General features: G+C 33.6%; 1 pseudogene; it reads left to right on the top strand.

Moving 5' to 3' along the window:
- The first annotated feature begins 12,088 nt into the window (after positions 1–12,088).
- On the top strand, positions 12,089–14,287 carry LOC132098133 (dynein light chain 1, cytoplasmic-like; annotated as a pseudogene).
- The last annotated feature ends 460 nt before the right edge of the window (positions 14,288–14,747 follow it).

Here is a 14,747-nt window from a genome sequence, read left to right as displayed (position 1 = left end):
TGAGAGTTTTTGTTGATGTAAGTTCAGAAAAATCGTAATATTAATATTGTGACTTTCCTTACAGGAATTTGACAGAAGGCATCGGGGCTCCTGGCAATGCATTGTGGGTTATATTGGTTACCTTGTGTCGCATGACAACTGTTATATAGAATTCAGTGTTGGCAACAAAAAAATTGTGCTTTTCAAGGCAGCCTGAGTGACAGTAACAGATAAAACATATTTTATGAAAAGATGCTGGGGTGTAAGAAACTCAGGGTCTGCTATTTTGTTTAATTAAACATTTTTTTTTACTTTATCATTCAAACATCATCGAATCATTGCTTAAAAACCTGTTGCACAATCTATTACATGCCTTCTGTCATCACTTTTTTATCAAGTACAAGTAGCTACTGCTTGACAAATAGACATAAATAGTCTTTTAGTATAATTGTACAAACGTCTTCAGCTTGTGCTTCACGTCTTTTTGCTTTGAAAACTGTATCATTTTTACATTGATACATTTATCATTGTATCATTTATATATGCAATAAATCCTACAAAACACCATTTTTAATAAATGTCCCGCATGCTTTTGTTTTGTTTGTGTTTGTTTAGGGACAATCGATGATGCAGATTTGATATGCTTCAGTTTTTCAAATGAAGGAATATTGTCAAGTGAAAAGTGTAAGAGAGAACAGGTGGAGCCAGTTACACATTTTACATCAGTTTTGATCAAACACATCTTGAGCGTCACAGATGTTAATTAATATTACTTACTTTTAAATACTATTTAAAAAATTAATACTTTTTATTAAACATGGTTGAATTAAATTGATTCATTTGAAAGTAATGACATTTATTTCATGTAAATGCAACTTTCTAATCATCCGTGAATCCTGAAAAAAATCAGTTTCCACAGAAAATATAAAGCAGCACAACTATTTTCAGTTAGAATAGTTCAGTTGAATAGTTGAGCAGTAAATCATAATATTATTAATATATTTATATTTCAAATAAATGCTGTTCTTTTGAACTTTCTATTTATCAAAGAATACTTAAAAATAGAATTTATCAGTTTCCACAATAATATTGTGCAGCACAACTGTGTTCTACATTGGTAATAATCAGAAATGTGTCTTGAGCAGTAATTCATCATATTAGAATGATTTCTGAAGATCACTGAAGACTGGAGAAATGATGCTGAAAAGACACAGAAATAAATTACATTTATTAACATATATTCACAAAACAGTTGTTTTACATTGAAATTATTTCCCAAAATCCGTGTTTGTGACTGCAGATTAACCATGGCGAAAACATCAATTAATATAATAAAGCAGGGATGAGTGATGAGATGCAGCGGGAGGTTCTTCAGTGCGCTCTTCTGGCTGTGAATATGTAAGACGACGACTCATTGTGACGACATTGTTATCTACATCATGAAGGTTGATATTAGAGCAGTTTCTTTGTAAGATGTAGTTGGTCAGTTGTTTCAGTGGAACCTAACATAGTGTCTTTTCTTACAGGAATTTGAGAAGGCATCAGCCCAACTGGCATTGCATTGTGGGAAACTGCAGTAGCTATGTGTCAGACAATGATAACTGTTATATCTCTTTTGATGTTGGTGATAGACCTATTGTGCTTTTCAAGACTGACTGAGCAACAGTTGAATATTGATTGAATATTTATAGCCTTTCCACAGTTTCTTTGTCCTGTCTCACATTGTGTCAAGCGGAAGTGTTTGTCTATTTGCCCTTGAGGATTTATTAATGACTGTGTTTGTTTGACTATCTGCCTCCTATTTACTCATTCGAGCTCCTTTCAAACAGCGACATGTGCAGTTTACTTTAATATTCTGTGTGCAAACACCTCCAAAAGGAATTTAACAGATTGTTTTAAGGGATTTGATAAAACGATGCATTCCCTTGATGAAGGAGCAATAAAATAACAGATGAACACTGTCACACAAAAGCCATGGACTTGTTTCAGAACCCTTTGTATTTGTTTGTTTTTTCATTTCTTTTCCAAATGCAGATGTCCTGAGAGAGCAGCACATTTACATTTAAAACTGATCTGATCTGTCTCTTACCTGACCCTTGTGTGTGAGTTCCTGTCATTCACGCAGGTTTGATGTACTGCAAGTGTAAAAATATATAGTTCTACTTGTTCTGGAAATCATACAAGTAGTTTCAGTTTCAGATCAAGAACATGTCTTGTGTCACAGTTTGTATTATTTATTTATGCAATAAAAAAAATGTTTTTAATAAATTGTCCCACCTGATTTTGTTTTGTTAGAATTTCTATATGATTAGCTGATGTGCAGAAATGATACAGGGCATTAGACATGCAGGAATGTTGTCCAGTGAAGTTATTAAGCTGAGAGGTGTAAGATGTGGGTAAGAACAGGTGGAGTCAGTTAGTTTTTGTCAAACACAGTTTGAGCTTCACAGAAACTGTGAGTGAATCAACATATAACATATAAGAGATCGGCAAAAAAATACGGTAAGACAATTAATATATATATATACATATACACACAACCAAATATATATATATATATAAATAACGTTACAAAGATTTCTATTTCAAATAAATGCTTACATTCTACTTATGTGTGAATCCTGAAAAATAAAATGTATTACAGCTTACACAAAAATACTCAGCAGCACAACTGTTTTCAACATTGATAATAATCGTAAATGTTTATTGAGCAACAAATCAGTATATTAATATGATTTCTGAAGATCATGTGACACTTAAGACTGGAGGAATGATGCTGAAAATACAGCGGAGCATCAAAGAAATAAATTACTTTTTACAATACATTCACATAGACAACACTTGTTTTAAATTGTAGTAATAAAGTTTTTACTGTCTTTTTTTATCAAATAAATGCAGCCTTTGTGAACATAGGAAACAACACTAACACTGCTATTTTCCAGTAAATTAAAGTGAAGCTAATTTAAAACTCTCTGTATTGCGTAAAGCAGCAGACATAAAAATTACTTATTTTAAAAGCATTAAAAAAAATTAAATTTCATTGATACTTGACCGCTTGGTTATAGATCTTGGTTTCCTCTCATTTGTATGTTAAAAGCGTCTGCTAAATGACTAAATCTAATCTGATAATAACATTATGGAATTGGCAGCGGGTCAGTCTCCAGGCTAAACAGCTGCTGGACCATTACAAAAAAAAAAACCTTGTTAATCTCCAGATTTTGTCCTTTACTTACTTTCATACTTGCTCATTAAAATAAAACCTCTGCTTGTGACTACAGAGCAACCATGTCAAAAACATTGATTAAGATCACAACTGCAAAGATGAGTGAAGAGATGCAGCGGGATGCTCTACAATGTGCTCTTCTGGCTGTGAATATGTACGACGACAGCTTGGACATTGCTACCTACATCAAGAGGGTTGATATAGTTCCTTTATTAATTGTGAATGATGTCTTGATGATCTATAATTCATTCAGTACTGTGAAAATGTGCTTTGGTTTTTGTCAGGAGCTGATGGTGGAGTAAGTGTTTTTGTTGATCTGCAGTTTAGTGGAACTTTAATATTGTGTCTTTCCTTACAGGAATTTGACAGAAAGCACCAGGCCTCCTGGCAATGCATTGTGGGGAACTTTGGTAGCCTTGTGACACACACAGCCAACTACTTCTCTGTTGGGAACAATAATATCATGCTATTCAAGTCTGACTGAGTGACTGTAATGGGCTCAAACACAGCGATCTGAGTTGCAGTGGCATTACGCTGAATTGATCTGTAATAAGTTTATTTAAATAAACATTTTTATCACTTTATCATTCACTGTGGGCTTTTTGCTTTTTAAGTTAAATTAAGTTCCATTATACTGACTGTCCTCACTCCTCAGATATTAAATATTAACTCTAAAGTCTACTGTATCATATTTGATAGACCTCTGAATGATCAATATGATTGACACTTTGCTGTACTACATTGACTTTGTGTTTCTAAGTAAATATCTAATTGTAGCTACAAACATGTACCCTCCGCTCTTGCTTCACGTGTCTTTATGCTGTGAAATCTTTACTGATTTTTATAAAGTAAACATAATAACTTTTTATACAGTAAGTAATAATTTACTGATGAATACTTGCTGGACTGAAGCAGCTTAGATTATCCAGACATCTTTTTTTTTTTTTTTTTAAAGATCAGTAAGTATTAAATCTGAGCATCTGCCAGTTGTTCAAACTCGAATCTTGAAAATAGGTTGCTCAAAAGAAAAAAAGCATTCTGTATTCTACAGAAGTTCTATGCGGCCATGAATTATTATAATTTTTTTCTTTCTTATTTTCACATGAAAATCAGGGCTTTATTTTCTTGTGATCTCAACAAAACAAAAGTTGTCTTCTCATTATAACGACTTAATTTTCTCATGATCTCGACATAACAAAAGTTATTTTCTCGTTATCACATCTTTATTTTTGTTGTGATCTTAACGTAACAAAAGTCGTTTTCTCGTTACCACAACTTTATCTTTAACGTGATCTCAACATAACAAAAGTTGTTTTCTCATTATCACTGCTTTATTTTTATCATGATCTCAACCTAACAAAAGTTATTTTCTCATGATCACAACTTTGTTTTTATCGTGATCTCAACCTAACAAAAGTTATTTTCTCATGATCACAACTTTGTTTTTATCGTGATCTCAACGTAACAAAAGTTGTTTTCTCATTATCACAACTTTGTTTTTATCATGATCTCAATGTAACAAAAGTTGTTTTCTCATTATCACAACTTTGTTTTTATCATGATCTCAATGTAACAAAAGTTGTTTTCTCATGATCACAACTTTGTTTTTATCGTGATCTCAACGTAACAAAAGTTGTTTTCTCGTTATCACAACTTTGTTTTTATCGTGATCTCAATGTAACAAAAGTTGTTTTCTCATTATCACAACTTTGTTTTTATCGTGATCTCAATGTAACAAAAGTTGTTTTCTCATTATCACAACTTTGTTTTTATCGTGATCTCAATGTAACAAAAGTTGTTTTCTCGTTATCACAACTTTGTTTTTATCGTGATCTCAACCTAACAAAAGTTGTTTTCTCATTATCACAACTTTGTTTTTATCATGATCTCAATGTAACAAAAGTTGTTTTCTCATTATCACAACTTTGTTTTTATCATGATCTCAATGTAACAAAAGTTGTTTTCTCGTTATCACAACTTTGTTTTTATCGTGATCTCAATGTAACAAAAGTTGTTTTCTCGTTATCACAACTTTGTTTTTATCGTGATCTCAATGTAACAAAAGTTGTTTTCTCATGATCACAACTTTGTTTTTATCATGATCTCAACGTAACAAAAGTTGTTTTCTCGTTATCATGGCTTTACCCCTGCTCTCCCCCCACTCACAATCATAAACATGTGACTGCTGTGGAGTCATTCAGGTTCCTGGGCATCACCATCTCTCAGGACTCGAAGTGGGACATTCACATTGACTCCATTGTGAAAAAGGCCCAGCAGAGGTTGTACTTCCTTCGCCAGCTGAGGAAGTTTAACCTGCCACAGGATCTGCTGAAACAGTTCTACTCCACCATCATTGAATCCATCCTCTGCACTTCAGTAACTGTCTGGTTCAGCTCAGCTTATAAATCTGACCTCAGAAGACTACAGAGGGTAGTCCGGACTGCTGAGCGAATTATCGGTACAACCCTCCCATCTATTCAAGAACTGTACTTATCCAGAGTGAGCAAAAGGGCTGTTAAAATCACTCTGGACCCCTCACCTCCAGCACACTCCCTCTTTGAACTGTTGCCATCTGGTCGACGCTACAGAGCACTGAGCACCAGAACAACCAGACACAGGAACAGTTTCTTCCCTCAAGCAATCCATCTAATGAACACTTGATAATAACTGTGGAAACCACTACACTATTTATATTTATATACGCATACACTTATTTATCTAACACACATACTTAGTGTACACTTAAATTTTGCACATAATATACCTGTACATACATAACTGCTTTTTGTTATATACCTGCCATACAATTGTCAGTTTGTATATTGTCATTCCTTACCTCCTTATTTGTTTTTTTTGTATTTTTTATTCTTTTATTATGTGTTTTTTGTTCTGTCGCTGTCATTTTGTTGCACTGCAGAGCTTCTATCACAAAAACAAATTCTAAAACACGAAAAGTCCCGGTGCTCTAGATGGCCAGTCCGCCCCTGGTATCCACTATAGCTTTTTATACACGTTTGGGACAGAGGACCTTCTTTGTGATTGCTATCATTTGTGCAGTTCATTACTGACATTTAAATAACTTATACATTTTAAATGCTTGAATAAATATGATAATTTTGCTTAAACTCTATCTGTTATCTTACATTATTACTCCTGCACAGCTCATCACAGTTTCTCATTTACAACAACATATTTGTAATGTGCATCTTTCTTATTTTTAATCTTTATCGTTAATAAATGTATATTAATAAGAAATTTGATTAAGATATGTGCATAATTTAATTCAATTATGTCATACAGGGTTGTAGCCTAATCTTTTATATTTTCTAAATTTCTTTGTATACCGCACATAGTAGGCTTACCGTCGCAAGGGTCTCGCTGAAATTGGGCTACTTTAACACTTTTTCTGCAAGATGAAGCCACTTCAATGATATTGAGATGATATTTATCCCATGAAATGCAATATTAGCAGGGGAAGCTTGCCAAAAAATTTGTATTTTACCCCTCAGAACACAATTTTAAATTGGGGACCACCGTGAAACTCCATTGGGCTAGTTTTGGGCTAGTTTTGAGTAGCGATTGGGAAAGAAAATTCTCGTGGAAGAAGTTTGTACTGTATTGCTATAAGAAATTGGAATTGTGTTACAAAACTGTTTTACAATAGAAATGTTCAGTCGTTAATAGACTATATAGTAATGCAAACTTCTCAACTTTTTATGAAATTTTGCTGTTTTGAATTTAAAATATGCGATCGTAATTCATGTAAATCCTAAATGAATGTGACAAGTGACGTTTGCGTTTTTGACTATTAGACATACAAATAAGAGTGAATGTGCACATTTGAAATAAAATGATATTTTCAAATAGTTTAAATTGATTACTACTTCATTTGAAGAGTTCAGATGCAAAAGCCTTAGTCTCAGCCTCAGACATCATGCCCACAGACCTTTGGTTAAACGTCTAATGCATATGGGACCCAAAAGTGGAAACACTTCAGAAGTGTTGAATTCATCATTGGATTGTTTGCGTTCTACAGGATTTCCACGAGACGTGCGTGTCACAATCTTTAATGTCCTGCCAGGAAACAAAGATGCCATGGTCCCAAACTCCCTCACAAAAGAAGCAACTATGTTTACATCTGTGATGACGAGCGCTTGTCAAGATCAACTAAACACTGGAGTTTCAAAAATATGTTAAATATTTAAAGTTCCCAGCATAGAATCTTTAAAATACGTCAGAGCGTTTTACACATCGGTCTGTTATTGTGTCAACATTTCCAAACCCCGAAATGTGAAATTGTTTCTTTTCTTTGCCATTAAATTAAAATAACTAAACATTAGCATAGGAGCCTGAGAAAATAACCATTTAGGAGAAAATGTTAGATGGCACTTAGAGGCTTTTGAATCTTAACTTTTTTTATAATTCTTATTTGCTTATTTAATTGCTTTATTATTCAATGAGGAAGTATCAAATCAATGAAACTGGTCAGAATCTGGAGATTATCAGTGATTGTGTGATGAATCACTCAAAGTGTCTGTGATGCTCAAGCTGTGTTCAACCCAACTTAATAAAGTAAATGTGCAACTGACTCCACATGTCCTCATATCGAATGTAGCTGTCTATAATCCACTGATTAATTCTCCTCGTTACAGATTAAAGAAAAGCGCTGGATCTCATCTTTGAGGTCTTAGTAAATGTGCCAAATGCCATTTGTTTTGTTTGTGTTTTGGATGTTTAAGAACCATGAAATAATGCAGACAAGATCATATCTTCAATGTTAAGCATCTTGCAGTGTATTTTACATTAAGGAATGCTGTCAAGTGAGAGGGAGGTTGGTTTGTGAGTCAGTTACACATTTTACATTATGTTTGGTCAAACACAGCTTGAGCGGTGTCTGTGAAATCACCATATAAACCAGGTAAGACTAAGTAAAAGTATAATTAAGTATGTTTTATATATAATATATTAGTTTGGTTTCACTGACAATAGCATTATAAGTCAACAATTATTGAATAGTGAACCATAACCTACAGATTTGGTGCTGTTTCAGATTTTAAAACACGAACAGATCATATGAGGTCAAACATGCAACGATGAGTACTGAGATGCAGCGGGACGCTCTTCAGTGTGTGCTTATGGCTGAGTATATGTACTCAGACCACAACGACATTGCTAGATACATTGCGAAGGTTATTATGAGCTCCTTGATTCACTGAGTGATTGAAATGTCTTGATAAGCTTCGGTTTGTTCAGTTTTGTGAACATTGTGAGTTGGAATCATGAAATTTTAGAGCTGTTGGAATTTTACTGTGTGTGTGTTTTTATAGGAATTTGACAGAAAGTATCAGCCCACCTGGTTCTGCATTGTGGGGAGCTTTGGAAGCTACATTACATGCCGTTGTTCTGTCTGTTTCTATGATGGAAACAAACATATTCTGCTCTTCAAGCGTTAGCTGAGCGTCAGCAATAGTTCAAACACATTTTATAATAAAGTTCCACTGCAATGTAAGAAACTCAAGGTCAGCTGAATAAATCTGTGCTACGGTTGTTTGAATAAACTATTTATGAACTAATCATTCTCTGTGGGATTATTTGCTTTACATGTTGAAATCCTACAGTGATCTATATACTGATTGTCCTTGTATATTAACTATTAAATAGCATCTTATGCCGTGACAGCATTGGTTTCGTAGACTTACAAAAAGGAAGACTAAAAAAAAAAATTTTTGCAGTTTCAGTTATCTTCTGCGAAGGAAAGTGACTTTCCACCTTAATGCTGGTTGTCTTTTTAAACATCCTTTTATATTTAACCTGGTTAACCTTGAGTATAGACGTGAGAATGACATTTCCAACTTAAACTGTTATACATTTTGAATGCTTTGGTCCACAGACTTAAGGTTGGTCTCTTTTTAAAGCAGATACTTGGCAGATTATTGTAGAAGTGTACAATTTGAAAAAAGTTATAAAGATTATATAACAAAAAAGTTTTTGAAGTTTAAGTTTATGAAAATATTAAATATTTATATTTTATATAAAATATATATTTTCAATTCAATTCAATTCATTTCAAGTTTATTTGTATAGCACTTTTTACGATACAAATCATTGCAAAGCAACTTTAAAAGATAGCATCCATTTTATTTTTTGAGGGAAAAATGGTCTAAAAGTGTTTTGAATATGTAGAAAGAAAAACAGATTATCCTTTGTTGATGCATTGTGAACTATAACGCAGGTCCAAGGTTCTCGTAGCATCTCTTTTATGTGTTTTTTTTGAGGTTGAATTGAAAGCAAATACTACCATACTGACCCTTAATGCTTATGATTGAGATGTCTGCTTCATAAATATTGAGAAAAGTATGGAAAAACATGTTTCAGGGCACTCAAAACATTTATGGAAATAAAGGCGCCCTTAAATGGTTACTAATGTGGTTTGATGGTCATGTAGTGGACAAGATTGTTACTCCTAAACAAAATCTCATACAGAGATTCTTCTTCAGATTGAAATTCTTCATACAGATCATTTTTGTGCAGGAAGGTGCTCAATTGAGCAGACACAACTTTTTCTAAAATTTTAGAGATAAATGGAAGATTAGAAATAGGCCTATAATTTGCCAGTACACTAGGATCTAGTTTTGGTTTCTTAATAAGAGGCTTGATAACCGCCAGCTTGAATGGTTTTGGGACGTGACCTAAAGATAACGACGAGTTAATGATATTGAGAAGCGGTTCTTCGGCTACAGGTAACAGCTCTTTTAGTAATTTAGTGGGTACAGGATCTAATAAACATGTTGTTGGTTTAGATACAGTGATAAGTTTATTTAGCTCTTCCTGTCCTATATTTGTAAAGCACTGCAGTTTATCTTTGGGTGCGATGGATGAATCTGAAGTATTACTGAAGTATTAAAGGCTGTAGAATCTACATTTTTATTGTATTTATGATGTTGTCTATTTTATCAGTGAAGAAATTTATAAAGTCATTACTATTAAACGTTGATGTAATATTAGAATCATGTGGCGTCTGGTAATTTGTTAATTTAGCCACTGTGCTAAATAAAAACCTTGGATTGTTTTGGTTATTTTCAATGAGTTTGTGGATATGCTCTGCCCTAGCAGTTTTTAGAGCCTGTCTATAGCTGGACATACTGTTTTTCCACGCAATTCTAAAAACTTCCAAGTTAGTTTTTCTCCGTTTGCCTTCAAGACTACGAGTTACTTTCATGAGTGAGTGAGTATTACTGTTATACCATGGCACAGTACGTTTTTCTCTAACCTTTTTCAATTTGATGAGGGAAAAACAGCTTCTAATGTATTAGAGAAAATAGTGCCCATGTTGTCAGTAATTTCGTCTAATTCATGTGTATTTTTGGGTACAAATAGCAGTTGAGATAAATCAGGCAGGTTATTTGCGAATCTGTCTTTGGTGGCTGGAACAATAGTTCTGCCCAGACGGTAACGCTGAGACATATAGTTAATATCAGTTATACGCAGCATGCACGATACAAGGAAATGATCGGTAACATCATCACTTTGAGGCACGATATCTATATCAGTAAGATCGATTCTATGCAATATAATTAAATCTAGTGTATGATTAAAACGATGAGTGGACCCGGTGACATTTTGCTTGACCAGTTCGAATGTGTCCTCACCTGCAATCAAAGGTAGACATACATCCGCCATTAAAGCAAGTAACAGTGAGTAAAGCAATTGTAGCATGTGTAAGTAGAGTATTAGCAATGCAAGTGCGGTTAGCAGCTACCACGCTGCCGATGCTAACGGGCTATAAGCTAAACATCGGACCTGGGGAATCAAAATGAAGCTAGTTATAACAAGGCGATCTAATTGTTTTTGTTGTAGAGTATGATAAAGGATATATTCACACGTTATAGGAACAAAAATTATGGTGTATAAAATAGATTTTTAAGATAAAAATAGTTGATAAAAAAAATAACGTGATGGAGCTCAAATGCAATTTTTTTTTTTACAAAACATGTTTTACTCTAAAACTGCTAGAAAATCAAAACCAATATTATGAACATGTTATGTTCCAAATTTGAAGTTGATATCTCAAAAAAATGAGCTTTCAGTGAGATTTTGTTTAGGAGTAACAATCTTGTCCACTACATGACCATCAAACCACATTAGTAACCATTTAAGGGCGCCTTTATTTCCATAAATGTTTTGAGTGCCCTGAAACATGTTTTTCCATACTTTTCTCAATATTTATGAAGCAGACATCTCAATCATAAGCATTAAGGGTCAGTATGGTAGTATTTGCTTTCAATTCAACCTCAAAAAAACACATAAAAGAGATGCTACGAGAACCTTGGACCTGCGTTATAGTTCACAATGCATCAACAAAGGATAATCTGTTTTTCTTTCTACATATTCAAAACACTTTTAGACCATTTTTCCCTCAAAAAATAAAATGGATGCTATCTTTTAAACACTATCCCTGAAAGACTTTTACTGTTTTTTTTTTTCATTATTTCATCTATGCATCACTATTTCAAAGTAAAGGTCAGCCATAGGTCAGAACGCACTCTGTGACTCTGATGAGAACTCGTCTTGCATATTAATAAATTACAGTTGCTCTTTGAAATATTTCAAAAATCAGTATCAGAAAAACGAAAATCAGAAATATCATAACTACAGTCTTTAAGCTTTCCAATGATATATAGTTTATCAAGATTACTTTGGGTTCAGACTAAGATATTACTGTTTAAACATGTTGTAATGGCAAATTGGCCCACTCTGTTGCTACGGATATCAGTGAAGCGTCTTAGACGCAAAGCATGCCGGTCTGAAATAAAATGCAGAGATAGATTGCAGCGAGACTCTTGCACAGCCGACCAATCGCAGAGCCGGGTATGGGAGCGACAGCCAATGTGAAGCGAGGGCGGGAGGAGCCAACGGCAGCTGCACAGCTACATTACTTTTGATCAAGCGCTCAGCAGCAGTCGCATTTCTCTCCGTCTCAAGAAATCTGCACAGAAATAAGGTAAAACTTGTACTTTCATCGATTTATAACAGTTTACAATGTATATTAGTCTGTAGCACATTATATCTGGTTTTGTTTCTGGCTCAGAGTAAGCGATGTTGTAGCTAACGCGAGTTAACCATGCTTCAGCAACTTAAAATCTTAAATACAAATTAAATCAATTATTAATGATAGGATTTTATTTAGAATATACACAAAAAGACACGTAGCCTAATTATTTCATTTAAGTTAACATCTAAAAAGGTGATGTAGAGTGTTTCTTGTTTCTAAAAATAACCATGTGTCCATTCACGTGTCTTTAATAATCAAAACAATCATTTTAAATTCTATTCAGTAAGTTAAAACTGCTTTGCTTAGTTAACTGTAATTCATTAATAGTTATATAAGCATAATAAGTATCATAAATTGTTATTAAATGAATAATAGTCTGTGGTGCTGAGGACAGTCTTAAGCTCAGGTGTCCATGGCAACAGTAACCTGGCGAAATAATGCCACGTGATGTTATGCAAGAAAGATGGAATAAAGGCTGTAAAGCATCTCACGTGCTGATGATGTTATATAACACCCATCCGCTCGGCTCAGAGCAGATGCTGGAGGACTGTGGGTTTGGGGTGAGCACTAGATAGGGTGCATCACAGGATGCTGCTCAGATTGAGTCCTGTTAAACTCGTAATGTCTCTGTCTCTCTCCAGATCCAGCATGTCAGACAGAAAGGCGGTGATCAAGAATGCAGACATGTCTGAGGAGATGCAGCAGGACTCTGTGGAGTGTGCAACACAGGCCCTCGAGAAGTACAACATCGAGAAGGACATCGCCGCCTACATCAAGAAGGTGAACGCAGCTTTAGTGGGCCACAAAACAGGAATTATTTATAATATACACCGATTTTATTAATTAGACGTAATTAATTAAATTAATATATGCTGAAAACAAGAAAAACGTGTTTATATAATTAGCAGGGGCTTTTATTCTATGCAGCTAAGTAATAGAAACAAATCAAACCAAAAGATTATTCATTCGAATAAATATTAATATAAATCTATTAATTTATTCATTAAGAACATTTGATTTTATTGCATTGATTAGTTCATTGTGAATTATTGAAATGCATTATGAATAATATTAATATGAGCTGAACTAAAAAGCCAAAAATTAAAAATCGATTTTTTATTATTCTATTAGGTTTTTCTTTATTTATTGAATTAATTCATCGAAAACCAATTGTAATTTATTATTAAAAATGTTTTATCTGATGTATTTTTACTTTTTTAATTCATGTTAAAAATATGAATATTATCACATATATAATTCATGCATTAACAGACGCCTTTATCCAAAGCAACTTAAGAGTGCATTCAGTTCAGTTTAAATAGTGAAAGACATTTTAATTATTATTTTAGCATTTTAATTAAGATCTGTATCATTTATAAATAATATGGATTATATTAATAATAATATAATAGTTTTTAGTCATCCTCTGAATCTCTCCGATAAATGCTTTCATTAAAGCCATCAGTTGACATTATTTCAACCTAATATTTTATCAACCTAATATCAACCTAGTACTATTTTGCTTCAACTTAAAAAAATTAAAGTACCGATGGGAAAAATACGTCAGCTACCAATGCCACTAAACAAAAAATCTGAATAAAGTCTGCATTTGAAATCGTCTTTAAATGTATTGCTTTCTTGCAGGAGTTCGACAAAAAGTACAACCCCACCTGGCATTGCATTGTGGGAAGGAACTTCGGCAGCTACGTGACTCACGAGACCAAACACTTCATCTACTTCTACCTGGGTCAGGTGGCCATCCTGCTCTTCAAATCGGGCTGAGCGACGGCACCCATTCGTTTCAACAGCCCATTATGAACTGACTACCGACGAGACGAACCATTCCTGCTCTGGGACCTGCCTTCTTTCTCTCGGCTGCTTCTCCTTTCGTTCTGATAATTGTTAAGAAAAAGCCAGTGTGAGAGGGAAATGCCATCAAGAAACACTTGTATTTATGTTTGTTTTCTATACATGGTGTGAGCGTTTTATGTCCGCTGCTGTTTTTTTTTTTAATTAAAGCAAAATGGTTTGGCTGTCGGCCTGGAGTTTCTTGTCTGAGAAGGTTGATGGTGCGGCGTATAAAGAGTTAAACTAGTTAAAACTTTTTAACCCTCCATCGTCCAACACAATTTCCAATTGTCTCAAAACTAGGAAATAGAAATATTATTGAAGAATATGTGATATAATAAATATATGATGGTGTGTGTGTAAATATGAACACATTTAAATAATTTAACAATTAAAACAAAAAAATATTTGATTGTTTTTAGCATTTTGATTAGCCAACATTTAAATAATATTAATATAAAAAAACAGATTATGAATATTTTTAAACACATAAACATTACAGCTATAATCTACACTAAATTGCTAGAAACACTAAAATTCTAATATTAACTTTCAAGTAATTTGATTATTTTAACAACTCATATTGGTTAAATTAATAATCATTTATCACTGGAAGTCATCCTTCATTATTTCCTCAGTTTGCTG

The sequence above is a fragment of the Carassius carassius genome, chromosome 21 (genome assembly GCF_963082965.1).
Source record: "Carassius carassius chromosome 21, fCarCar2.1, whole genome shotgun sequence".
In the NCBI taxonomy this organism is placed as follows: Eukaryota; Metazoa; Chordata; class Actinopteri; order Cypriniformes; family Cyprinidae; genus Carassius; species Carassius carassius.
This window is presented reverse-complemented; position numbering and strand designations above follow the sequence as displayed.